The sequence below is a fragment of the Hyperolius riggenbachi genome, chromosome 6 (genome assembly GCF_040937935.1).
Source record: "Hyperolius riggenbachi isolate aHypRig1 chromosome 6, aHypRig1.pri, whole genome shotgun sequence".
Classification (NCBI taxonomy): domain Eukaryota; kingdom Metazoa; phylum Chordata; class Amphibia; order Anura; family Hyperoliidae; genus Hyperolius; species Hyperolius riggenbachi.
The window spans coordinates 351,236,996-351,262,632 of record NC_090651.1 but is presented as its reverse complement, the minus strand read 5'-3'; the positions used below and the strand labels follow the sequence as shown (position 1 = coordinate 351,262,632).

The window sequence follows — 25,637 nt, the reverse complement described above, 5'->3', positions numbered from 1 at the left end:
GGCTGTAACAATGGCTGTGCATCAGTGATTTCACCACCACTAAATAATTCTTGCGAAGTGTCAAATGCAGCGGAAGTGGTGCTAGTAGTAGCGCTGGTGGCTGAGCAAGATGAGGTGTTCTGTGTCGCTAAATACTCAACCACGTCCTGACAATCTTGGGAGGTGATGGGACGTGCCTTCTTCCGAGCACTGTACTGTGGGCCAGGTCCACACGAAATTACATTTACACGACCTCGCGCAGACCTGCCGGGTGGCCTTCCTCTGCCTCTGCCACTACCTCTTCCTCTTCCTCTACCTGTTTTGTCCATATCGGGTATGCACGGAGTGGTATATCACACTGCGTGCACTCACGTAGGTAGGTGGGTTCACTTAACTGCACAGGTATGCGCACTGATGCGGTGGGTTCACTGAACAGTACAGGTATACAGTGGCGGGTTCACTGAACACAACAGGTATGCAGTGGCGTGTTCACTAAACAGGTATACAGTGGCAGGTCCACTGAACAGAACAGGTATACAGTGGCAGGTCCACTGAACAGAACAGGTATACAGTGGCGGGTCCACTGAACAGAACAGGTATACAGTGGCGGGTTCACAGAACAGGTATGCAGTGGCAGGTTCACTGAACACAACAGGTATGCAGTGGCGTGTTCACTAAACAGGTATACAGTGGCAGGTCCACTGAACAGAACAGGTATACAGTGGCGGGTTCACAGAACAGGTATACAGTGGCGGGTCCACTGAACAGAACAGGTATACAGTGGCGGGTTCACAGAACAGGTATGCAGTGGCAGGTTCACTGAACACAACAGGTATGCAGTGGCGTGTTCACTAAACAGGTATACAGTGGCAGGTCCACTGAACAGAACAGGTATACAGTGGCGGGTTCACAGAACAGGTATACAGTGGCGGGTCCACTGAACAGAACAGGTATACAGTGGCGGGTTCACAGAACAGGTATACAGTGGCGGGTCCACTGAACAGAACAGGTATACAGTGGCGGGTTCACAGAACAGGTATACAGTGGCGGGTCCACTGAACAGAACAGGTATACAGTGGCGGGTTCACAGAACAGGTATACAGTGGCAGGATCACTGAACAGGTATGCAGTGGCAGGATCACAGTACAGGTATGCAGTGGGCTGAGGGCTCACTGAACAGAACAGGTATGCTGTGGCAGGATCACTGAACAGCTATGCAGTGGCAGGATCACAGTACAGGTATGCAGTGGGCTGAGGGCTCACTGAACAGAACAGGTATGCTGTGGCAGGATCACTGAACAGGTATGCAGTGGCAGGATCACAGTACAGGTATGCAGTGGGCTGGGGGCTCACTGAACAGAACAGGTATGCTGTGGCAGGATCACTGAACAGGTATGCAGTGGCAGGATCACAGTACAGGTATGCAGTGGGCTGAGGGCTCACTGAACAGAACAGGTATGCTGTGGCAGGATCACTGAACAGGTATGCAGTGGCAGTATCACAGTACAGGTATGCAGTGGGCTGAGGGCTCACTGAACAGAACAGGTATGCTGTGGCAGGATCACTGAACAGGTATGCAGTGGCAGGATCACAGTACAGGTATGCAGTGGGCTGAGGGCTCACTGAACAGAACAGGTATGCTGTGGCAGGATCACTGAACAGCTATGCAGTGGCAGGATCAAAGTACAGGTATGCAGTGGGCTGAGGGCTCACTGAACAGAACAGGTATGCTGTGGCAGGATCACTGAACAGGTATGCAGTGGCAGGATCACAGTACAGGTATGCAGTGGGCTGAGGGCTCACTGAACAGAACAGGTATGCTGTGGCAGGATCACTGAACAGGTATGCAGTGGCAGGATCACAGTACAGGTATGCAGTGGGCTGGGGGCTCACTGAACAGAACAGGTATGCTGTGGCAGGATCACTGAACAGCTATGCAGTGGCAGGATCACAGTACAGGTATGCAGTGGGCTGAGGGCTCACTGAACAGAACAGGTATGCTGTGGCAGGATCACTGAACAGCTATGCAGTGGCAGGATCACAGTACAGGTATGCAGTGGGCTGAGGGCTCACTGAACAGAACAGGTATGCTGTGGCAGGATCACTGAACAGGTATGCAGTGGCAGGATCACAGTACAGGTATGCAGTGGGCTGAGGGCTCACTGAACAGAACAGGTATGCTGTGGCAGGATCACTGAACAGGTATGCAGTGGCAGTATCACAGTACAGGTATGCAGTGGGCTGAGGGCTCACTGAACAGAACAGGTATGCTGTGGCAGGATCACTGAACAGGTATGCAGTGGCAGGATCACAGTACAGGTATGCAGTGGGCTGAGGGCTCACTGAACAGAACAGGTATGCTGTGGCAGGATCACTGAACAGCTATGCAGTGGCAGGATCACAGTACAGGTATGCAGTGGGCTGAGGGCTCACTGAACAGAACAGGTATGCTGTGGCAGGATCACTGAACAGGTATGCAGTGGCAGGATCACAGTACAGGTATGCAGTGGGCTGAGGGCTCACTGAACAGAACAGGTATGCTGTGGCAGGATCACTGAACAGGTATGCAGTGGCAGGATCACAGTACAGGTATGCAGTGGGCTGGGGGCTCACTGAACAGAACAGGTATGCTGTGGCAGGATCACTGAACAGCTATGCAGTGGCAGGATCACAGTACAGGTATGCAGTGGGCTGAGGGCTCACTGAACAGAACAGGTATGCTGTGGCAGGATCACTGAACAGCTATGCAGTGGCAGGATCACAGTACAGGTATGCAGTGGGCTGAGGGCTCACTGAACAGAACAGGTATGCTGTGGCAGGATCACTGAACAGGTATGCAGTGGCAGGATCACAGTACAGGTATGCAGTGGGCTGAGGGCTCACTGAACAGAACAGGTATGCTGTGGCAGGATCACTGAACAGGTATGCAGTGGCAGTATCACAGTACAGGTATGCAGTGGGCTGAGGGCTCACTGAACAGAACAGGTATGCTGTGGCAGGATCACTGAACAGGTATGCAGTGGCAGGATCACAGTACAGGTATGCAGTGGGCTGAGGGCTCACTGAACAGAACAGGTATGCTGTGGCAGGATCACTGAACAGCTATGCAGTGGCAGGATCACAGTACAGGTATGCAGTGGGCTGAGGGCTCACTGAACAGAACAGGTATGCTGTGGCAGGATCACTGAACAGGTATGCAGTGGCAGGATCACAGTACAGGTATGCAGTGGGCTGAGGGCTCACTGAACAGAACAGGTATGCTGTGGCAGGATCACTGAACAGGTATGCAGTGGCAGGATCACAGTACAGGTATGCAGTGGGCTGGGGGCTCACTGAACAGAACAGGTATGCTGTGGCAGGATCACTGAACAGCTATGCAGTGGCAGGATCACAGTACAGGTATGCAGTGGGCTGAGGGCTCACTGAACAGAACAGGTATGCTGTGGCAGGATCACTGAACAGGTATGCAGTGGCAGGATCACAGTACAGGTATGCAGTGGGCTGAGGGCTCACTGAACAGAACAGGTATGCTGTGGCAGGATCACTGAACAGCTATGCAGTGGCAGGATCACAGTACAGGTATGCAGTGGGCTGAGGGCTCACTGAACAGAACAGGTATGCTGTGGCAGGATCACTGAACAGGTATGCAGTGGCAGTATCACAGTACAGGTATGCAGTGGGCTGAGGGCTCACTGAACAGAACAGGTATGCTGTGGCAGGATCACTGAACAGGTATGCAGTGGCAGGATCACAGTACAGGTATGCAGTGGTCTGAGGGCTCACTGAACAGAACAGGTATGCTGTGGCAGGATCACTGAACAGCTATGCAGTGGCAGGATCACAGTACAGGTATGCAGTGGGCTGAGGGCTCACTGAACAGAACAGGTATGCTGTGGCAGGATCACTGAACAGGTATGCAGTGGCAGGATCACAGTACAGGTATGCAGTGGGCTGAGGGCTCACTGAACAGAACAGGTATGCTGTGGCAGGATCACTGAACAGGTATGCAGTGGCAGGATCACAGTACAGGTATGCAGTGGGCTGGGGGCTCACTGAACAGAACAGGTATGCTGTGGCAGGATCACTGAACAGCTATGCAGTGGCAGGATCACAGTACAGGTATGCAGTGGGCTGAGGGCTCACTGAACAGAACAGGTATGCTGTGGCAGGATCACTGAACAGCTATGCAGTGGCAGGATCACAGTACAGGTATGCAGTGGGCTGAGGGCTCACTGAACAGAACAGGTATGCTGTGGCAGGATCACTGAACAGCTATGCAGTGGCAGGATCACAGTACAGGTATGCAGTGGGCTGAGGGCTCACTGAACAGAACAGGTATGCAGCCAGGAAGAAGTTAAGCCTAACTAATCTTTCCCTGAGAGACAGTCTGCAGCAGCTCGCCCTACTCTGACTAATGCAGGCACACGAGTGGCCGTAATGGCCGCCGCTGCCTGCCTTATATAAGGGGGGGTGGGGCTCCAGGGGCTAGTGTAGCCTAATTGGCTACACTGGGCCTGCTGACTGTGATGTAGAGGGTCAAAGTTGACCCTCAGGTGCATTATGGGGCGAACCGAACTTCTTCCGCAAAAGGTTCGCGTGCGGTACCCGCACGCGAACCACCTAAGTTCGCGCGAACCCCGTTCGCCGGCGAACCGTTCGGCCCAACTCTATCCGTAATGTGGTTGCTCTTGTCAAGTTGTCCAAAATTCCAGCAGAAGTGGCACAAAGCATTTGGCCGGACCCAGAAAAGACACAACATAAACACAAATGGCATACTCTTGTAAATAAAATAGCCATGAACTTGGTGAAAGAAAGCGTTTTTCAAACAGCTGACCAGTCTTACTGGATAACTGCAAAAGAGGCGATTTTTCTAGTTTCTGAACATGAAGACCACCATGCTGGTTTAGAGGAGCTTCTTCTGTTACTGAAAGTTCCACTAGTTAAAGTTCCAAGACATGTCTACTCAACCCTCCAGCTAGCCTCAAAACCAAATCCTGTTTCTCCACATTTGGTGAGGCAGAAGTTACGCAACAGCAAGATGTGGCATCCGTTCTCACAAGAAAAAAAGCAATCCATTCTGAAGTATATCATCAGCGATGGACAGTACACCGAGCTGCTGAATCTTCAACTAGTACCCTTAGCAGATGGATCCTTCACAAGTTTCCAAAATGCAGAGGACAGCATGATTTACATAGACAGTGAAGACTTTCCTAGGTAAGCTTCTTCCATCTCTGGTCTTGTAGTCCTAGGGTATTTTGTTGGTGAAAAAGTTGTTTTAATCTGTAGCCATTGAAAGCCTGTCTTCACTGGTGTAACAATAGGGCCTGCTCGGGGCCGTTTTGGGGGGCTGGAGGGGACGCAACATGAGGGGAAAGCCATGCCCATAGTCGGCGAGGAGGGGGGAAGGTCCCCCCCCCCTCCCTCACCTCGGGACTCTCCCCTCTGCGCTCACCTCCAGCTTAAATTACTGTCTGGGCAGCGGCGGGCAGTGTCTGGGCAGCGGCAGCTACATACCTTCTGTGCGCTCCAGCGTGTGTTCCTTTCTCTAGTCTCTGACGCGACTTCCTGTTTATACAGGAAGTCTCGCTGGAGAGCACGGAAGGTATGTAGCTGCCGCTGCCCAGACAGTAAATTAAGCTGGAGGGGAGAGCCCTGAGGTGAGGGGGGAGGGGGGAACGTCCCCCCTCCCCGCCAAGCAAGGCCATGGCTTTCCCCTCATGCTGCGACCCCTCCAGCCCCCCAAAATGGCCCCCGAACGGGACCGGGGGGGGGAGCTCAGAATTTCTGCAGGTGGGCCCGGTGGGGCCTAGTTACACCCCTGCCTGTCTTCATATTTTAGTTTTAGATGGTCTGAAAAAAGATTGCACTCTCGCAAAATGATTTACACTTACCCGTGGCTTCCTCCAGCCCCCTGTAGTCCGTTTGCTCCCTCCGTGTCTGTTCAGTCCCCTCCGTTCTGCTACTGTAAAGTCCGCAATAAAGTTGGGTTACGGCTACTGAGCTAGCATGGTCCCGCCCGTGCACCCGCTAATCACGGTTCCGTAGCCGGGAGCAGTCTTAAAAAAAAAACTGTGCATATGCAGAATGCTCCCGTTAAATGGAGTGCGGTTGGGTGGTGTGAGCAGTAGTTGCCAACTGGCCCAGTTATGGTTTTTACTGGTGCTGACAGCGGCACAATTGAGAGGCCTGGGGGGATGGGGAGGTAGCTGATGGACTACAGGGGACTAGAAGAAACCCCAGCTAAGTAAAAGTGCCTAATTCCTGTTTGTATTAAAGGGGAACTGTAGTGAGAAGTATATGGAGGCTGCCATATTTATTTCCTTTTAAGCAATACCAGTTGCCCGGCTAACCTGCAGATCCTCTGCCTCTAATACTTTCAGCCATAGCCCCTGACCAAGCATGCAGCAGATCAGGTGATTCTGACAATGTCAGATCTGACAAGATTAGCTGCATGCTTTCTTCTGATGTGATTCACACTGCTGGAGGCAAATAGCTTAGCAGGGCTGCCAGGCAACGAGTATTGCTTAAAAGGAAATCAATATCTCTCTCTCTCTATCTATCTATCTATCTATCTATCTATCTATATATATTTTTTTTTCTTTTCTAATTGATGCTTCTTCAGTCCCCATCTGAAGTGAGGGAAAGTATCAATAGGGACAGAAACAGCATGCAAATCCCAAATTGGTTGCAATTCCTTTCCCCACTATCCAAAGCTAAAACCATCCTTCACCTGGAGTTTTAAGCAAACGTAATTAAAAGACAACTGTAACAAGAGGTATATGGAGACTGCCATTTTTATTGCCCTTTAAGCCAGGGCTGTGGAGTCAGTACAAAAATCTTTTGACTCCGACTCCTCAGTTTATGAAACCACGACTCCAACTCCCACTCCGGGTACCCAAAATGGCTCCGACTCCGACTCCTTAGTCTAATACTTAACAGGGCTGTGGATTTTGTACAAAAATCATCTGACTCCTCAGTTTATGATAACCACGACTCCGAGTACCCAAAATGGCTCCTACCTCGACTCCGACTCCTTAGTCTAATACTTAACAGGGATGTGGATTTTGTACAAAAATCATCTGACTCCTCAGTTTATGAAATCAACTACTCCAACTCCGGGTGCCAAAACTTGCCCCGACTCCTTGACTCCGACTCCTTGACATCCGACTCCAACTCCAACTCCGACTCCACAGCCCTGCTTTAAGCAATACCAGTTGCCTGGCTGTCCTGCGGATCCTCTGCCTCTAATACTTTTAACCATAGACCCTGAACAAGCATGCAGCAGATCAGGTGTTTCTGACATTATTGTCAGATGTAGCCACATAGATCAGCAGGGCTGCCAGGCAACTGGCATTGTGTAAAAGGAAATAATATGGCAGCCTCCATACTGTTCTCTCTTCAGTTGTCCTTTAAGGCGATGCTATAGTGGCTTGGCGGCATACTACGTGATCTTGCCACTTCAGCAGTGCAGTCCCATTGAGTCTCCACCCCCTCAGTGGTTGAGACCAGGGCGTGACAGTGGGATGTAAGGAAGTGTGTGGCTTATGCAAAAGGGGTGCATTATGTTTCATAGTCACTAACATTTTGTTTTTCTGTTGTTTTGTTTTTGTACACAGAGTCTTATTACCTGGACTTGCACATAGGTTTATTCCTGAAGATCTGCCTGCTGATCTCCGCCTGTTCTTCACAGATCTTGGAAAAGCCAGTAAGGATATTTGCATTGTTTAAATACAAAACTTAAATGCCTACTTTGGGTTTTGTGTGAATGTAGCAATGTTGTGTGTTGGATTTTAACATTCCTGTCACCCTTGTGGAGAGACCTCCTGACCAAATCCCCTCAAGTGAACCTGGTTTGCTTATTTCCTCCTGGTCTGAAGGCCACTGGAGAAGAGGTGGCTAATGGGATATTAAAGTGGGGGTGTCAAATACAAAGTGGGTCACAAATGAACACTGGGACCAGGTCGGCGGCCAACCTCAATGAACAGCGGCCACGTCCCTCCTTCATAAAGTTCCCTTGTGTATAATGCCCCCCCCCCCCCCATACAGTTCCCTGGTGTTTAGTGGTACTCCCCCCCCCCCCCCCCATACAGTTTCCTGGTGTCTTGTGCTTTCCCCTCCCTCCCCCATATGGCTTCCCAGTTATTTAGGCCTTCACTCTCAACATAGCTTCCCTGGTGGTTTAGAGTGGGCCAAGCTATGCACAGTGGGGAAGCTACTTGTGGGACAAATTTCATGGCTCTGCAGGCCAGATTTGGCCCACGGGCCAGAGTTTGACATGCGTTTGTTAGAGGTATCTGCTTGTATAACGGAAGCATCATTCATGCCTGTGTTACCACCAGCGGCCTGATGCTGCACTATAGAGTCACCTTCAGGGCTGTTGCTGGGTAGAGGCAGTTAATTGGGTGCAAATCATTTCATCCTGCATACAAATTTAACCACTTCCGGTTTCAGAGTTTTTACCCCAGTTTTGGCATTTGTTGTCACAGCAATACCATGTTTAATAACTTGTGCCATCAAAGTTATGTATATTGCTTTTTTCAGGATAATCTAGGCTGTCTTTACGTAATATTTTTTGTTTCTAAGCATTGTTTATATTTAAAGGCATTTTACGCTGGAAAATTAGGCATAAATGCAGAAAATAGGGGGCACAAAGGGGACAGAAGGGGGCACAAAGGGGACAGAAGGGGGCACAAAGGGGGCAGACGGAGGCACAAAGGGTGTACAGAGGGATGCTCAGGGGGGAAAGGCAGTGCAAAGGGACAGAAAGGGACAGGTGCATCACATCCCCCACAATCTCAGATCAAAAGGATGTAATACCTTGGTCACCCCCAGAGTCCACCTCAAAACCTTTGGAGACCGAGCCTTTTGTCATGCTGCCCCTACACTTTGGAACTCCCTGCCACTCCCAATCAGGAGTGGACAGCTCCATCCCTGGAAGCATTTAAGTCTAAACTGAAAACCTACCTCTTCAGTCTGGCATTCATGAACACCTGATTATTTCCTCTATAACACAACCCAGCCTGCAGCACTGTATTAATCTGAGACACAACTATGCACTTTGAGTCCTATGGGAGAAAAGCGCTTTACAAATGTTATTGTATTGTATATTGTACAGAAAGAGGCACAACAGGAGGACAAAAGGAGGCACACTGATGAGAGCAGAGGGAGTCACAAAAGGGAACAGAAGGCATCACAATGGGGGACAGAGGGAAGCGCAGGAGGGCAGAGGTGGCACAGGGAGACAGGAGGCACAAAGGGACAGCAGGGGTAGAGGTGGCACGGGGGAATTCAGGGGCATGGTTTCCCCAGGACAAATAGCACTCATTGCAATGGCCTGGAATGCCTTTGCCTAAGAATGGCCCCTTGGGCCATGGCCCTTAGTAGACACCATGGGAGGGGTTTCAGTCACTATCAGTCACACAACCCTCCTTGATGATCTATTTGAGAAGAGGTGAAGATTTATTGTGGATTAGGGGGTACTGATTGGCATGAAGTTCAATCCTGGGATAAAGTTCCACTTTAACCATTTCAGCCCGTGTGTATTTTGCACCTTATGGACGAGAGGAATTTTCACCTGTCAGCACTTCTCCCATTCATTCCCCAATAACTTTATCACTACTTATCACAACTAAATGATCTATACCTTGTTTGTTCTGCCACCAATTAGGCTTTCTTTGGGTCGTACATTATGCTAATAATTATTTTATTCTAAATGCATTATGATGGGAATAATAAGAAAAAAAATTGAAAAAAATCATTGTTTTTCAGTTTTCAGCCATTATAGTTTTAAAATAATTTATGCTACCATAATTAAACCCCACACATTTTATTTTGCCATTTATCCTGGGTTATTGCAACGTTAAAATTATATCCCTAGTATAATGTATGGTGACAATATTTTATTTGGAAATAAAGGTGCATGTTTTCAGTTTTACATCCATCACTCATTTTTAGTCCATTATTTCATAATTATACGCCCTCTTGTCATAAATATGATTCTTTTTTTCTTCCCTAAAGTCAGTAGGTGTACTTTACTATTTGGCCAAAAGATGTCCCCGCTGAGAAAAAAAAAATCCTATTAGCGTACTTTGTATGCTACATAGGATACAATGTATTGTTACATTGTAACTAGGGGAAGTGACGTAGGCTTCCATCGGAAGCCTCCGATCACGGTGGCGGTGGGGAGATTATGAATGGAAACATTGTTTCCATTCATAAACTTAATGATCGGGCAGCAGAAATCAGCGGTGGGAGATAACGCGGCTGCTCTATGTAAGAATAAACACTGTTTTTGAACAAAAACAGTTTATTCTCGGCGGAGTTGCTCGGATTGGCACAGGGGACTTGGCAGCCAATCCCCCCTGCTAGCAGCAGCAGTGCAATCACGGGCATCTGTCCACACGATCGCCTGCAGACCCCCCAGACTGCAGGGAACGTGACTAGCGCGTCCCTGCAGCTCTAGCACCTGCCGCTGCGGACGTGAAGCTCACGCCGACGCTGCATAAATGGTTAAAGGACAACTGAAGTGAGAAATATATGGAGGCTGCCATTTTTATTTCTTTTTATACAATACCAGTTGCCTGGTTGTCCTGCTGCTCTATTAGGATGCAGTAGTGTCTGAATAATGCCAGAAACAAGCATGCAGCTAATCTTGTCAAAATATGACAATGTCAGAAACACCTGATCTGCTGCATGCTTGTTTAGGGTTTATGGCTAAAAATATTAGAGGCAGAGGATTAGCAGGATAGCCAGGCAACCGGTATTGCTTAAAAGGAAATAAATATGGCAGCCTCCATATCCCTCTTGCTTCAGTTGCCCTTTAAATGGTTTTATGTCAACTTTTTTTTGATGGGATAAAAATGTGCTTGATACATGACAGAAGGTGCAGTTGTTGCCAATCTTATTCTCTTGAGGCCCACTATAGCTTTCTTTGGCAATGCACATGTTAGGAAGATGACATGGCGTTGAGTTCATAGACCTCACTATGGTATGATATGACCCAGATGAGGGCTGTAAACGATTGCCACCATACATCAGTGGGTTTCTACTAAATTGAGGTTGTGCATGTAAAACCCCTAGCAGTAGGTTCTTCATTCCAGGAGAACTACATTGACTGACCCTTTAGGCTACTTACACACCAGGACGTTGCGTTTTAGGGGATGTTATGGTCGCATAACGTGCCCCTAACGCAACGCCTGGTGCTCTTTGATGTGGACGTCAGAGTGAGCCGCGTTGTGCAGCTCACTCTGGCGTCCGTGATGCCGTGATGCGTACTCTTGGACGCATGCGGCATCACGTGGTCCCGCCAGCCAATCGCCGCACAGAGTGGCCGCTCCAGGAAGTAAACACTGCACACGTCACAAAGTGCAGTGAATATTAATTAGCCATGTGCCTGGCCGCTCTCCGCTCCTCCCCAACATTACTGAGCATGTGCAAACAGTCTAACGCGGCTTAGCCGCGTCTAAAGTACTGCATGCAGTACGTTGTCTTGACGTCTTGCGTTACAACGTAACGCAACGTGGGCACTGTGAACAGCCCATTGATTTTTCATTACTGTGAGTTGGGCTGCGTTACAGGCTGCTCTAACGTGCGCCTGTAACGTCCCACTGTGAAAGCAGCCTTAGTCTTTTGTCATGGCCTTGCACGATTAATTACCTGTGAAGATTATTATTATGTATTGGATTTATATAGCGCCAACATATTACGCAGCGCTGTACAATAAATAGGATTACAGACAATAACAGGGGTGACAGCACAATACAGATAATAGACAATAGATACAACAATAGTAACAAGCAATAAGATACACAACACAATGCAGATAGTAATACAATGCCAGATCATACACTGGAGTGGTAGTGGTAAAAATACCATAAGTCCCATAATTCTGGGTAAAGCGCACACCGCCAAAGGCTTACAGTCTAGAGGGAGGGGGTGGTGACACGAAGGGAGGGGGTGCAGCAAGAAGTTCTTGGCAGAGAGGGTTAGGGCAGTGTTGAGTTGATTTAGGCCTCCTTGAAGAAGTGGGTTTTGAGTGCTTTTTTGAAGGTGTTGGGTGCTTGCCAGTGGCGTAGCTATGGAGCTCGGGGCCCCGGTGCGAGTTTTACATTGGGCCCCACCAAGCACTCTATACGTAACAATTGATACGGCGCACCAAAACCTGCCAAGGTCATCTACAGTATTAGAGGTGCAAGAAGGGGATGGGGAACAGTTCGTTAATGATTACTACCATTCAAAGCATCTATAGAAGTGATTACTTCCACCTCAGGACCAATAAACAGCTTATACTTTGGTTTAGTAAGGGCCCCATGGGGCCCCTCTGGCCCAAGGGCCCCGATGCGGTCGCTACCTCTGCAACCCCTATTGCTACGCCCATGGTGCTTGCCCCCACCATGGGAAGATGTTTATTATTTCTGGAGAGTGGACAGCTTGCATATATTAACCTATTATTATGATCATCCAATACCAAAATATACATTCTGAGTAGAATTGGTCCAAAAGGACACCTGACGTGAAAAGGCTGCCATTGTTTATTTCCTTTTAAACTATGCAGATTGCCTGGTTGTCCTACTGATCTCTCTCTCGAATACTTGTAGCCATAGACCTGGGATGTCAAACTCAAATACAAAGTGGGCCGAAACTGAACACTAGGACAAGGTCACAAGGGCCAACCTCAATGTCTAGTGGTTACCTCTATCTCTTAAAACATTCTCTGTTGTCTAATGCTCCCCCCCATACAGTTCCCTGGTGTCTAGTGGCCCCTTCCATCCCACTTTTACATAGTTCTCTGGTGTCTAGTGGCCCCCTCCCCTATACAGTTCCCTGGTGTCTAGTGGTTACCCTCAATAGTTTCCTAGTGTCTAGTGGTCCTCACTCACACCCCTAAACAGTTACCTGGTATCCAGAGACCTACCCCTCCCCCAAAACAGCTCCTTGGCATCTAGTGCTTTCCCCCTCACTCCCCCATATGGTTTCCCTGGTGATCTAAGGCTTTACCCCAATATAGCTTCAATGGTGGGCCAAAGAGTTGGCCAAACATAATGCAAAGTGGGAAAACCACCTGCGGCCAAATGTAATGGCTCTGCAGGACAGATTTGGCCTGCAGGCCAGAGTTTGACATGTATGCCATAGATATGCCAAGCATGCAGGTCAGATGTTTTACTGAAGTGTGGCTGGATTAGCTGCATGCCTTTTTCAGGTGTGTGATTCAGACATTACAGCAGCCAAAGAGATCAGCATGAAGACAGGCAGGTGGTATAATTTTAAAAGAAAATAGATATGGCAGCCTCTATACCCTTCACACTTCAGGTTTCCTTTAATGGAGATGGTCAGTGAAATGCTCATAATTTTGAGATGATTTAACATTTCTATTAATATTGAAGCAAACCTATGACTTTCCAAAAGGGAAAAGTTAAATACTTTTCCTCCTGGATCCTTAAAATGTACCTGAGACAGGCAAAGTAAGAGATTTTATACTTATCCACGGCTTCCTCCAGCCCCATGAGCACTGATGTATCCCTCGCCATCCTACCGAGTGCCTTCGTTCACATGGTAACCTGGCTCAGCTGTGCCAGTCGGCCCCTCTGCGCATGCACAGAAGAGCTGACTGGTGCGGCTGAGACAGATTACCGGGATCAATATCGGGTGAACGGAACCACTGAGGAGGAGGGCGAGGGACGCGTTGGTGCTCGTGGGGCTAGAGGAAGCCCCTGGCAAGTATAAAATCTCTTACTTTGCCTGTCTCAGGTTTACTTTAAGAGGCTTCCAATCAGTGCTGCTCGGATACCCTTTTTCAAAATCCGAATTGATTTCGGATCCGGATACCCAGATATCCGGATCCGAATCCGATATCCGAATCTGAACTTTTTGGTATCCGCGGATATCTAAACACATTATCCGGGATATCCGCACGGATTCAGATATCCGGATAGGAAAACCGGAAGTGGCCTTTACATTGCTTCTAAAAAAATTTTTAGGGTAAATGAGACATGTAGCATCATGTTTGGAAACACTAAACTATTATGTGGGGAGTTAAAATAAAAAAATGGCTGTCAATTAACATCAGGACTAGGTTCCAGTCAGCGGTCGTGCAGCCCACATTGTGTCCAAAGTCTGACCGCACAACTGGGACATGACCGTTTTCAGCCCAGACACCTCCAAAAAATTACGCAGCAATTGTGTTTTGGGTTAAATATAGATGGTATCAGCATCACCAGCTATGGCATTTGGTTTGTTCTATCTCAAGCTGCATGCATTTGCATAAAATTAACATAAGCTTTGCATCTACACAAAATTACATTGTATTAACCATTTTTGCTATTTGTCATTCTGTATGACCATAGAGGAGGTTGGTTGAAGGGATAATACAGATCTAAAGTGTATTTTGAGATGTGAGGGTATAATTCTGTACAAGTGGACGCAGAACTGGTTTGTTATGCAAAATGTCCATTAAATTTGGCTGTATTCCTTTACTAGGCAGTTAATAGTGAAGCCTTAATAAGACCATAATATCCTGATTTTTCTTTTCTTCCCCAGAAACCTTCAAGAACCTGGTATGCTTAAACGAAGATGTAGTATGTAGACGGCTACGTGAAGCTCTTCCAGGAAGTTGGCTTCTTTGTCCTGATAAAGTCACCTGGTATCCACAAAATCGGGACCATCCACCACTACAATGGATTACTGCACTGTGGACCTTCCTCCAACGATATCCTACACTGGACTCCTTTGAACAGCAGCCCATTGTGCCCTTAAATCTGGTGGATGAAAGTTCTTCTGAAATTCAGCTTGCACGGCTAAAAAGAAAGACAACATTACTTCTACAAAACTGCGACCGCCACAGCCTGGCTGACTGCATCTCGGCAATCCTGGAGAAAGCCGGCTGTACTGTCCTACGACGTAAGAACTCTTGGTTGTGGCATAAAAACCTGGACCTGTACCTTCTGGCACCAACCTCAAATAATATCCTGAAAGCCTTCACCCACTTGGATGTAAATCAGATCTCAAAAGTACTCATGGAGGCTACTGATGAATATATAAAGCTGCTTTGTGAAGTGCTTTCTCAAGCCTACTCCTTCACGCCCTCAGAGCTGGATATTCTGCACAAACTACCAATCTTCTGCAGTGCCCCATCTATTGCAGCTACAAACCCCAAACAGGTGGCTGCATGTGGTTTAGATGCCATCCAGAAGGACACTGTCCCAGCTGTCCCTCATGACCTGATTTTGCCGAACATAGTAATAAAATGCAGAGATGAATCCGACCGAAGGATGCTCCAGCAAATGCAAATCAGACTGCTGAATGCGGCAGATGTGGCTTTGATGACCGTGACCGCAATCCAAAATAAAAAATATGCTGCTCTTCCAAACAAAGCCGAAAGTGCCATGTTGTGGATACTGAGAAATGGACAAGTGCTTTTTACTCAGAGTGGCCAGCTGAAGAACCTATGCAGAGATCTGAACTTCATACCTTCCAATGGTCATTTTACCCAACCGTGTGCTCTTTTTTTAACCAAAAATAGACATTCTAAAGGAGCTGCTTGCACTTGAAAAATTCCCACCCTCAGATTATCATGAAGATTCTGTGTTGGCTTCACTGAAGCAGTTGGGGCTAAAGGGCTCCATCGAGGATCTTACACCTGATGAGGTTCTACAAATTGCTGAAACTGTAAGGAAAAATGGATCACATCACTCTGCTGCAAAGGCCAAAGCACTGGTCAAAGTTTGCAATGAAACTAGTGTTTTATCTCGATTTCCTCCTCACAGCTTACAGAAACTCTGCAACCTTCCCTGGGTTCCAGCTAAGAATTACAATTCACAGTTGGTTTTCAGCCAACCAGTAAATGTGAGAACTGTTGTGTATCGTGACATTGTTGGATTTTCAATGGCTTTTACAAGTGACTTCTCAGAAAAGTCAAATGCCACTCTTGGCTTAAGTAAGCAGCCACCTCCTACAAAAGTAAATGAACATCTTAAAGCTCTTTGTAAACAGTACAAAAATGGTGCAAAAGAAAACTCCTTTGAACGGAAGCTGCAGAAGGTATATGATTACATGCAAGATAATCTTTCCCAGTTCCATGATCATCTTCTCTCTGAACTTCTAATATGGAATGGAAATGGCTTTTCGTCCCCACTTGAGATTGTTATGTCCTATCCTGATGGCTTGGATCTCAGCTCCTTTGCCAAAAGTATTCCTTCGAGTTACCTAGCCTACCAGCCTCTCTTCACAAGATGTGGTGTAAAGAAAACCTTGTCAAACCAAGAGGTAGTTGAAGTGCTGTACAAATTAAAAGAGCGCCTACAAGGTGTTTCTTCAGGCCTTGGAACATACAAAGACTTAAAACTTGCAGTTCTGATCTTGGACTGGATGGATTCTGTAGATGGAACAGATGACCTTCCTATACCAGTTCAGTCTCGAAGCCATGGATTTGCATTAGAGCCACTGTCCAAAACTTTGTTTTGTGATATTGATAAACAGAATTTATCAAGTACCTTTGCTAATGACATGGACTGTTCTATTGTACATGAAGAGGTTTCTGTGGCAACGGCAAGATTTTTGAAGGTTCAGCTTCTGAGCACTAAGGTATTAAAGCCAGAGTTTTTTGAGCCATGGGGACCATCTGAACCAGTGACTCTTCGCATTAGAAACATCCTTCGGGAATACAGTGAACTCGCAGAGATTTTTAAAGAACTCATACAAAATTCAGAAGATGCAGATGCAACAGAGTGCAAATTTTTGGTGGATATGAGACAGAACTTGGATAATCGACAAACTCTCATAGATCCGGGCATGGCTAGCTGTCATGGACCTGCACTGTGGTCTTACAACAACAGCACATTCACACAGAAGGACTTTATAAACATTACGCAAATTGGTGCAGCCACTAAAGAAACACAGGCCCACAAAATTGGAAAATTTGGCTTGGGTTTTAACACTGTCTACCATATTACGGATGTGCCTGCAATTCTAAGTAGGTCCACCATACTCGTATTTGATCCCAATGTCAATCACTTACAGAAACACATTCTAAGCAATAACCCAGGAATGAAGTTGGATCTCCAAAAAAATTCTAAACCTCTTCATGCCTTTCCTGACCAATTCCAGCCTTTCCTCGGTGTGTTTGGCTGTGAATTTGAACAACCTTTCTTCTTTGATGGAACTCTTATTCGCTTGCCATTCCGGACTGAAAAAGAAGCTAATGACTCAAAAATCTGTCACTAAGCCTTCAGCGAAGAACAAATCTATACGCTCATGAATGATTTTGAGGCTTTTGCTGACACACTTCTCATTTTCTTAAAACATGTGAGGGAAGTAGAATTAAATGTCCTTTCTGATGGTTGTGACCCTAAAGAGAAGATTATAAAAGTGCACGTTCAAAAAGAAATAGTCCAAACACTGGCTGTGCCCCTGGAGGTGTCCTTGCAAAAAGAACAGATTGAAACATCTAAGAAGCTTGAAACACCGCTACTAATCTTGGACTTTACCACTTCAAATATCATAAAACTGACTGAACAAATTACAGCCATTGAGAGCAAGTATTATCTAACGCAATCCAGTCTTGGTGTCAATGAATCATACCAGATGTTTGTAGAAGATAAAAATATCTTCAGTTTGCCAGTTTACGGAATTGCCCTTCCTCTAAAGAAATGTCCCAATTATGAGAAATGGACCCCCGCTTTGGAAGAATTCCAAGGCATGGTTTTCTGTTACCTTCCCCTGCCTGTGTCCTCTAGCCTTCCCTTTCACATCAATGGGACTTTTGCTGTCATGTCAAATCGCGAAAACCTATGGGATACAACTGTAAAAGGCGACTGGAATAAGAAACTGCTCTGTGATGCGCTCCTGGTTGCAATGATAACAGCACTGACTCAGTTACAGAGCTTGTATCAACAGGGTGACTTGCAGGACTACGACTAGTACACATTTTGGCCAGACACCACAAAAGTCAACACCTTTTACGCAGGAGCAGTTAAAAGATTTTACCATGCTGTTACTTTTGGACTGAGAAACTCACTCCCTGCTCTGTTTAGCAATGGCCAAGAATGGTGCACAGTCAAACATGCCTGCTTTTTAGATCTAGAAGATATCCAAGATGAGATCATACAACATCTTGCCAAAAAGGTATTTTCCTCGCTACTTAAAAAGCCATATATGGCAGTAAGCCTTCCAAAATGGGTGAGAAAAAGTTTCAGCGCAAGTTCTTGCTTCAGTGAACTGGAGAAGAATTTTTACAACTCTGAGAGGTTCTACAAGGAGATAATATTTGAACAGCTGGAGGATATAAGTGTAGAGGACAGAAATAAGTTAGTACTTCATGCCATTGATCTCCAGAATAAATGTCTTGATCAACTACTGATGTCTAAACCTTGTATCCCATCTTCTAATGGCAGAATGCAGTTTATTGGGAAACTTGTGCATCCAAAGGGAAAGGTGTCATTACTGTATGATCCTGAAGAAGGGTGTTTTCCTGGAGAAGTTGAATTTCTGAGACCAGAAAGACTGGTACGTTTACAGACTTTAGGGATGCAGAAGGACAGCCTGCCCATGACTGAGCTCCTGCAGAGAGCCAGCAAAATAAAAGATGTCTGGAGGATTGATAGGGCTAAAGCTTTAAATCGAATTGGCTGCATTTTGGAATTACTTAATGACCTGCTTCAGAAAGGACTTGACACAGTCCATCATGGACTATTCAGAGAGATCCTGTTTCTTCCTGCTATCCCCCCTCAAAGCAAAGATGTCCAGTCAAGAGATGTAACATTAATGAAATCAAATGGGCTTTATTATTACAAACACATAGCTCTTGTCTGCATGGTCGAACATGTGCTCAGCAAAGAACATTTAGGAAAGGTCAAATGGTCTAACGCATTGCTGTCCTTTTTGGGCCTTAATAGTCTTCCTTCATTTGAGACAGTGTTCTCCCAACTGCAAGAAGCTTGCAAAGTTCCCAACCGGTTCAAACCTGAAGATATGCATCAGATAGCAAAACAATGCTACAATTATTTTAATATAGAAATTGAGAAATGCCCAAATCGTTATCTGGAGATAAAGAGGGAAGCTGCCGCTATGAATTTTGTTTATGTGGATGAAGAATTTGTTTCACTTAAGGTAGTCGCCCATCAAATTCCTTTTAATGCGCACCCTTATTTGCACAAACTTCTAAAAGATTACGAACCATTTGATGAACTCTGGGCTTGTATTGGAGTACGGAAAGAATTTTTAGCCCAAGATTACTTTTCTGTTCTCAGCCAGATGGCTAATCAGATTGGAGAACAACAACTTTCGGTTCGAGAATTACAACTTGCCGTTAACTTGATAAATCACAGCTTAGAAAAGTCTGGATTTGCATCATATGAACCATCTGTAGCAAAGCTTATATATATACCTGACAAGCAAGGCATATTGCGTCATGTGAGTGATATCTTTTACTATGACACGCCCTGGATTCCCTATAATGAAGACCAATATTTTTGCCATGATAGAATTCCACGAGAGGTGGTATCAAAATTTGGTGTTACACCAAAAACCCAACATATACTTCAGAATCTAAAAATTTCCAATCTCTCCAACTGGGTTTCACAGTTTGGTGCAAAGGAACAACTTACCACCAGAATCAAGAACATTATAAAAGAGTGCTCTTCAAAAAAAGAAATTTTGAAGGAATTTATTCAGAATGCAGATGATTCTGAGGTGACTGAAATACACTTTGTACTGGACTGCAGAACCCATCCCACTACGAGAACTTTCGGAGAAGAATGGCATCCACTGCAAGGTCCAGCTCTGTGCATTTACAACAATAAGAAGTTTGAGTCAAAAGATATTGATGGAATTCAGCAGCTGGGCATAGGTAGCAAAGAGGACCGTTTAGACAACACTGGAAAGTTTGGACTTGGCTTCAATTCTGTGTACCACATAACTGATTGCCCATCTTTTGTGACTGGTGACACCACCTTGGGCGTCTTTGACCCTAATATTTTGTTTTTGGACATCTCTAACGAAGCCAGTCCAGGTAACCTGTTTACTGTGAACAATGAATTCAAGGACACATTTGAGGATGTGTATAACACCTTTTTACCTTCAAAATTTGATCTGCAAGAAGGCACACTATTCCGACTACCACTAAGGATGGCGAATACTGTCTCAAGGTCAAAAATAAGTAATGAAACTTCTTCAGTACAGGACATCAGAAGCATGTGTGAGGAACTGAGTCAAGAGGCAGAAAACATGATCCTCTTCTTGAATAACATTAGAAGGATTTGTTTTTCTGAAATTAGACCTAATGGTGACTTTATTGAAAACTTTTCAGTTGAATGTAAAATAGATTGTAAGGATGAAGAAATGCTGTCTTCCTTTCAACAAAGACTCCTTGAGTTTTCTAGGAAGAAAGAGCATTTGTTGGAGACCTCATTCTTTCAAGTACCTTACACTGTAGATATTGCACACAGCAAGTCAAGTAAGGGAAGCCACTGGCTTGTACTTAAACAAATGGGTACAGAAGGCAAGAAAAGCTTGGACAATTTGAAGACAATTTCAGGCCGTTTGCATCAAACAGTTGTCCCCCATGGTGCGGTAGCTGCCTGTCTCAGCCATTATATACAAGGAAGAGCTTTCTGCACCTTGCCTCTACCACTTGAAACTGGTCTTCCTGTACATGTCAATGCCAATTTTATTGTGGATTCAGCACGGAGAGGCATCTGCCAAGAGGATGGGAACAGCCCAAAGACTGAGTGGAACACATTTTTGTTTTCAGATGTTTTAGCTCCACTGTACAGCTGTCTTCTCGAATATCTGTGTAAAATATTTACAAAGCAGCAAGGGGAACAACTCAAGTTCCAGAATTTAGACTCCTGCAAGCTTTTTTTGACCACATGTTTACATTTTTTTCCAAAGGTGACAAAGTCTGTGTCTCCTCAGTGGCAAACATTAGTTAGGAAGGTATATTTGACTATATTTGAAAAGAAAATGCAAGTGGTTCCAATGTGCAAGGAACAGGAAATTCAAGGGAAGCTTGTAAAGAAAACATGTATTCATGTTGAGTGGACAAGTGTTGGTAAGACCAACCTCACAGAAGAACCTTTCTTCCTTACTAATGAAGAAAATGAATCTGTTGGATCTGCCTTGCAAAGGATTAACATGCACTTAGCATTTGGAGGGTTCTCCAATTTTCTATGCACGGAATTTAAATCAGCTGGAGTACCTGTTCAGGAACTAAGTCCTCCGTCCTTGTGTGAGTTCATGAGACATGCTCCGCTAGTCCCTCATGGTCAAGAATGTCCTACTTCTGTGTGCAGGACTCTTCTCAGAGATGAGGAAACCTGCAGGGTTCTTGTAGAATACTGCCTGAAAGGAATGTCACCCAAAACCGTAACTGATTTGCAAGGCGTTCCTTTACTAGTTACCGTAGACGGATTGCTCCACATCTTTGACAGAAGTAATCCAAAATTTTCATCAAGATACTATGAGCTTTTCCCTGATCACAGCAGCCAGTTTGCTACATACAACCAGTTCACTCTTTATTGATTCAACTTGGCTTTTTGAAAATTCTAACTATCACAAATTCTGCTGCTTTTGTAAAGAATTACTTGGGTGAATTACATAACATGTCTTCAAGTAAACCTTGCCCTATCCTTACCACTGAGAAGGCCAGGTGGCTGGAAAATTTATGGAAATTCTTTGAAAGTGAGATAAGCAAGAAGAAACAAGATGAAAAGGTTGAACTTTTTGAGTCCATTATCTCTTTGTACTATCACTGGGCAGTTTTACCTGTGTGTTATTATGAAAAAGAACCCAAAATCCTTTCATTTGCTCATATAGAAAATATATTGCTTCCAAGTCAAAGCGATGTTGCTGAATATTTCTTGAAATTGGGATTTGCCATGTTAGAACTGCGTTTATTTCCTGCTAAAATACTTTTTTACTTGCAGCCCTATCTGCTGAACACCGAAGATGTTGAAGTTGTTCTTCAACATCTGAGCTCCAGAAGAGATTATCTTCGTTGGGAGCTGATGGATGATGTCGAGCATGATATGTTTCTAAAATGGATCTTATCAAAGCTTAATAAACAAAGAACGCCAAAATCTATAAACAACCTGCAGTGTTTACCCCTGTTTGAAGCACATGATGGAAAAATACAGAGTTTGAATGAGTATCAGACAAAATATCTGCTTGGCTCAAGGTTGGAGGTGGAAGCTCTGAAACTTTCTGAAATTGATTCGCAAACAATATTCCTTAAAGATACCAGCCTTAAAAGACAAGCTTGTAAATTCTTAAACATTCCACTAATTGGTGACCTTGAACTGCTTACTGAATTCCTCCTCCCAAGAGTACAGTACCTTCGTGAAAACCAGTTGTTGGCGGTTCTACAGATAGTTTTAGATCTGCAAAAGTTTAGAGGGTTTCGGGAGAAAGAGAAGGACATTTTATCCTTTCTCGGACCAGTTAAGCTTATCAAAAGTAAACAAGGACAACTGCAACAAGCCTCATATTTTTATGACGATGCTGTAAATCTGTTCAACACATTAGGACTACAGGACTATTTCATCCCTAGCGATTTTTGGGAAATGTTTAAGTTGCACAAAACACCATTGCGCACTCTACTGCACAAGATGGGCATGAAAAACCAACTTACAGAAGATGATTTTATCGAATTTGCCACTGTGATACAGGAGGATGCAAAAAGTAGATGCTCAACAGAAACTCTGACCGCAAGAGCTGAGGAGTTATTTGATTATTTGCTTTCTATGAATTTGGACAAATTAAGTTCCAGTTTCACAACCAGGGTGGGAAAAATTGCATTTGTCATCCCATCGAAGGTTGAACATTTAGAAGCTTTACATCCTCCATGTACTCAAAACATCATGACAATTCCTCTCCAGGGATCACTGCTAAAATGTAACGGTTATCAGTATGTGGTTTGGACCACTATGCCACTAATAGAAAAAAACATAAGTACTGAAGAACAATAGCTAATTCTACACAACTGTGGAGTCCTTCCAGAACCACCCATTCCTTGAGTAACTGAAAACGTGAGAAACGTTTGTAAAACTCTATGTAACAACAAACAATTAAAAATGATCAGGCAGAAGGTCTTAAAAAAAACTTACAGGTTTCTTCAGAATCACATTGCGGATGTGGATCCCAATTCCCTCAAGAATGTTCCATTTGTTTTAGTAGATGATAATGACCTTGCCATACCCGGACAAATTGTATTTAACCTTCAAAATTCTGATGTTTTTCGACCATATCTTTACAAATTGCCTCCACTGCTGGCATGTTACAGTAATCTGTTTCAAAAAGTAGGAGTTGAGGCAGAGGCCTCTGTGATTCACTTTGCAAACGTTCTTTTATCTATTCATGCGGACACGGAAGACAAAGAGTCTTTGCATCCTAACCTCCAAAAGACTGTCTCTGAAGCTATAGAGCAATTTTTCAGGCTTCTGGAAAGCAAAGTGCCAAAACATAATCTTCAGAATCTCAGACCCCTGTATCTTCCAGCAATTAATGGCAAACTCTATATGTCATCCAGTTTGATCCTAAATGACTGTCGACCTGAGGGGGAAATTAAGGAATGGAATATTGCATCTGAATTATTATTTCTGCACCTTGATTTTGACCTATATAAAACAAAACACCTTCTCCAACTATTACCTGTGGAGATTCGCCCAAAATTGCTTTCTGACATTACAGTTGAGGCTATCCATGATTTTCAAAGGTGTGCGCTTGAAGAGTGCATAGTCAAAAGAACTCTAGAGGAACATCTTCATTCTCCATCTTTTCTTGATGGCCTGGTTTGCCTTCTGCGGAGCCAGAGCAATGGTAAGATTAGCCAGGAGGAAGGAGAACAAAAATGCTCCAATATTTTTTGAAAACTAGAGGTCATATGCTGTTGTAAACTCCTAACGAGTCTTGTGTATAAAGATGAAACAGTGAAGGGATCCATAATGAAGAGACCAGTTTTTGCTCTAAAACAAGGAGACTGCTGTTGTGAGATTTACGTCCAACACACTGATTTAAAAAAGAACAACAAGTTTATTCAGGTACTGAAAACTCTTGTATGCCAAATTAACAACTTAATTGGTAATGTATTAACAGAAAAATCAAGAAATATAGTTGAAGGAATGCTTGCTTGTGATAGTCCTCATGAGATACAGGAAGTACTGAAGGATAATGACGTATGGATTAACGAGGGTGAAAGCAAAATCCCCTGTAAAAAAACCTGGAGAAGTGATTGACAAAGAGTGGTATGACAGCTTGGAAATGAATAATGCCAATACATTTAAAGTAGGGGACTATGTGGGCTACAAGGTTCCTGAAGAAGAAGATGAGGTGTATCTGCATGCTGTAATTAAGGAGGAGCTGGATGCTAAAATATTTGAAGGTTGTGAAGTCCCGATGTATCGCATAGACATTGGTCAAGAAAAATTAATTGATGTTAGTGTATTTGATTTATATCAGTTTAAAAGTTCTGCAAACTTCGATTCAAAAGCTCTTATCCCACATGATAGCATAGGAACGCCACAGCAAAGTTCTGAAAGATGGCACGCAAGTTCTTTGGAAAAAATTAAAGAAGAAATTGACCAGGATCTAATCAGAATACAGCAACTGCCTCAAGCTGAAAGGATAAAAGCCACAAGACGCATCTACTTAACGTACCACCCAGACAGAAACCTAGGTCACAAGGAAATCTCAACAGAGGTTTTCAAATATTCTCAGCAGAAGGTTATAGAAATGGAAGCTGGTGAGGGCATTCAGCTTTGCACAACATCCAGTCGTCATTCCAACAAATCGGGAGGCGTTACTACATTTTGGGTAAAATGGGACCGAGAAGCTTTCCAACACAAACAACACAGACAAAGCTCTTCAAGAAAAGCTGCGCACCGTTATGGTTATTTGGGCTATGGCAGCACAGCTCAACCAAAACCTCAAGAGGCCGAGAGGTGGCTGAGGCAAGCCAAATCCGATTTGGATGCTGCCGAGAATGATATTGACCGACAAACAGAATGGGTATTTTACAAAGTGCACCAAGCTATGAAAAAGGCTCTCATTGCAGCACAGTATATGAAGGGGGAAAATGTCGACAGGAATGAAGGCCTAGCCACCTTAGCTGAAAAGGTATCTTCCTACAGTGAAGGTCTTCAAGGTCTTCTTGATCAGGTATTACAAATCACAAGACATGGTGTAGATGACCAGAAAACCCAATATCCGAGCAGTTTCCCTCCACCCCAAATTCCCAATGGAAGTTTTCCATCAGACAAAATAGCAGAAGTTATTACACTTGCAGACCGCATTTTGCAGAAGATAAAGGATTATGTTTTTTCCTAAAAGATCAAGATATCTTGCCCTAGAGCACTGAAGGGAACACTGGAATGCACTAACTTCATGCTTTGCAAAAAATGCAATTTAAGCATCTAGATCAGGCATGGGCAAACTTGGCCCTCCAGCTGTTACAGAACTACAAGTCCCACAATGCATTGCAGGAGTCTGACAGCCACAGTCATGACTCATAAAGGCAAATGCATTGTGGGACTTGTAGTTCCGGAACAGCTGGAGGGCCAAGTTTGCCCATGCCTGATCTAGATCCTTTAAGACCGCACAGCTAGTTACGAGTTGAAAAAGACAGGAAATGTTTAATGAGAATAAATTGCAAAATGACTGTTAGGCTGTAG

General features: G+C 44.8%; 1 pseudogene; it reads left to right on the top strand.

The window, feature by feature from the left end:
* LOC137522247 (sacsin-like) overlaps positions 1 to 25,345 on the top strand; it is a 97,372-nt pseudogene extending 72,027 nt beyond the window's left edge.
* Positions 25,346 to 25,637: the final 292 nt, after the last annotated feature.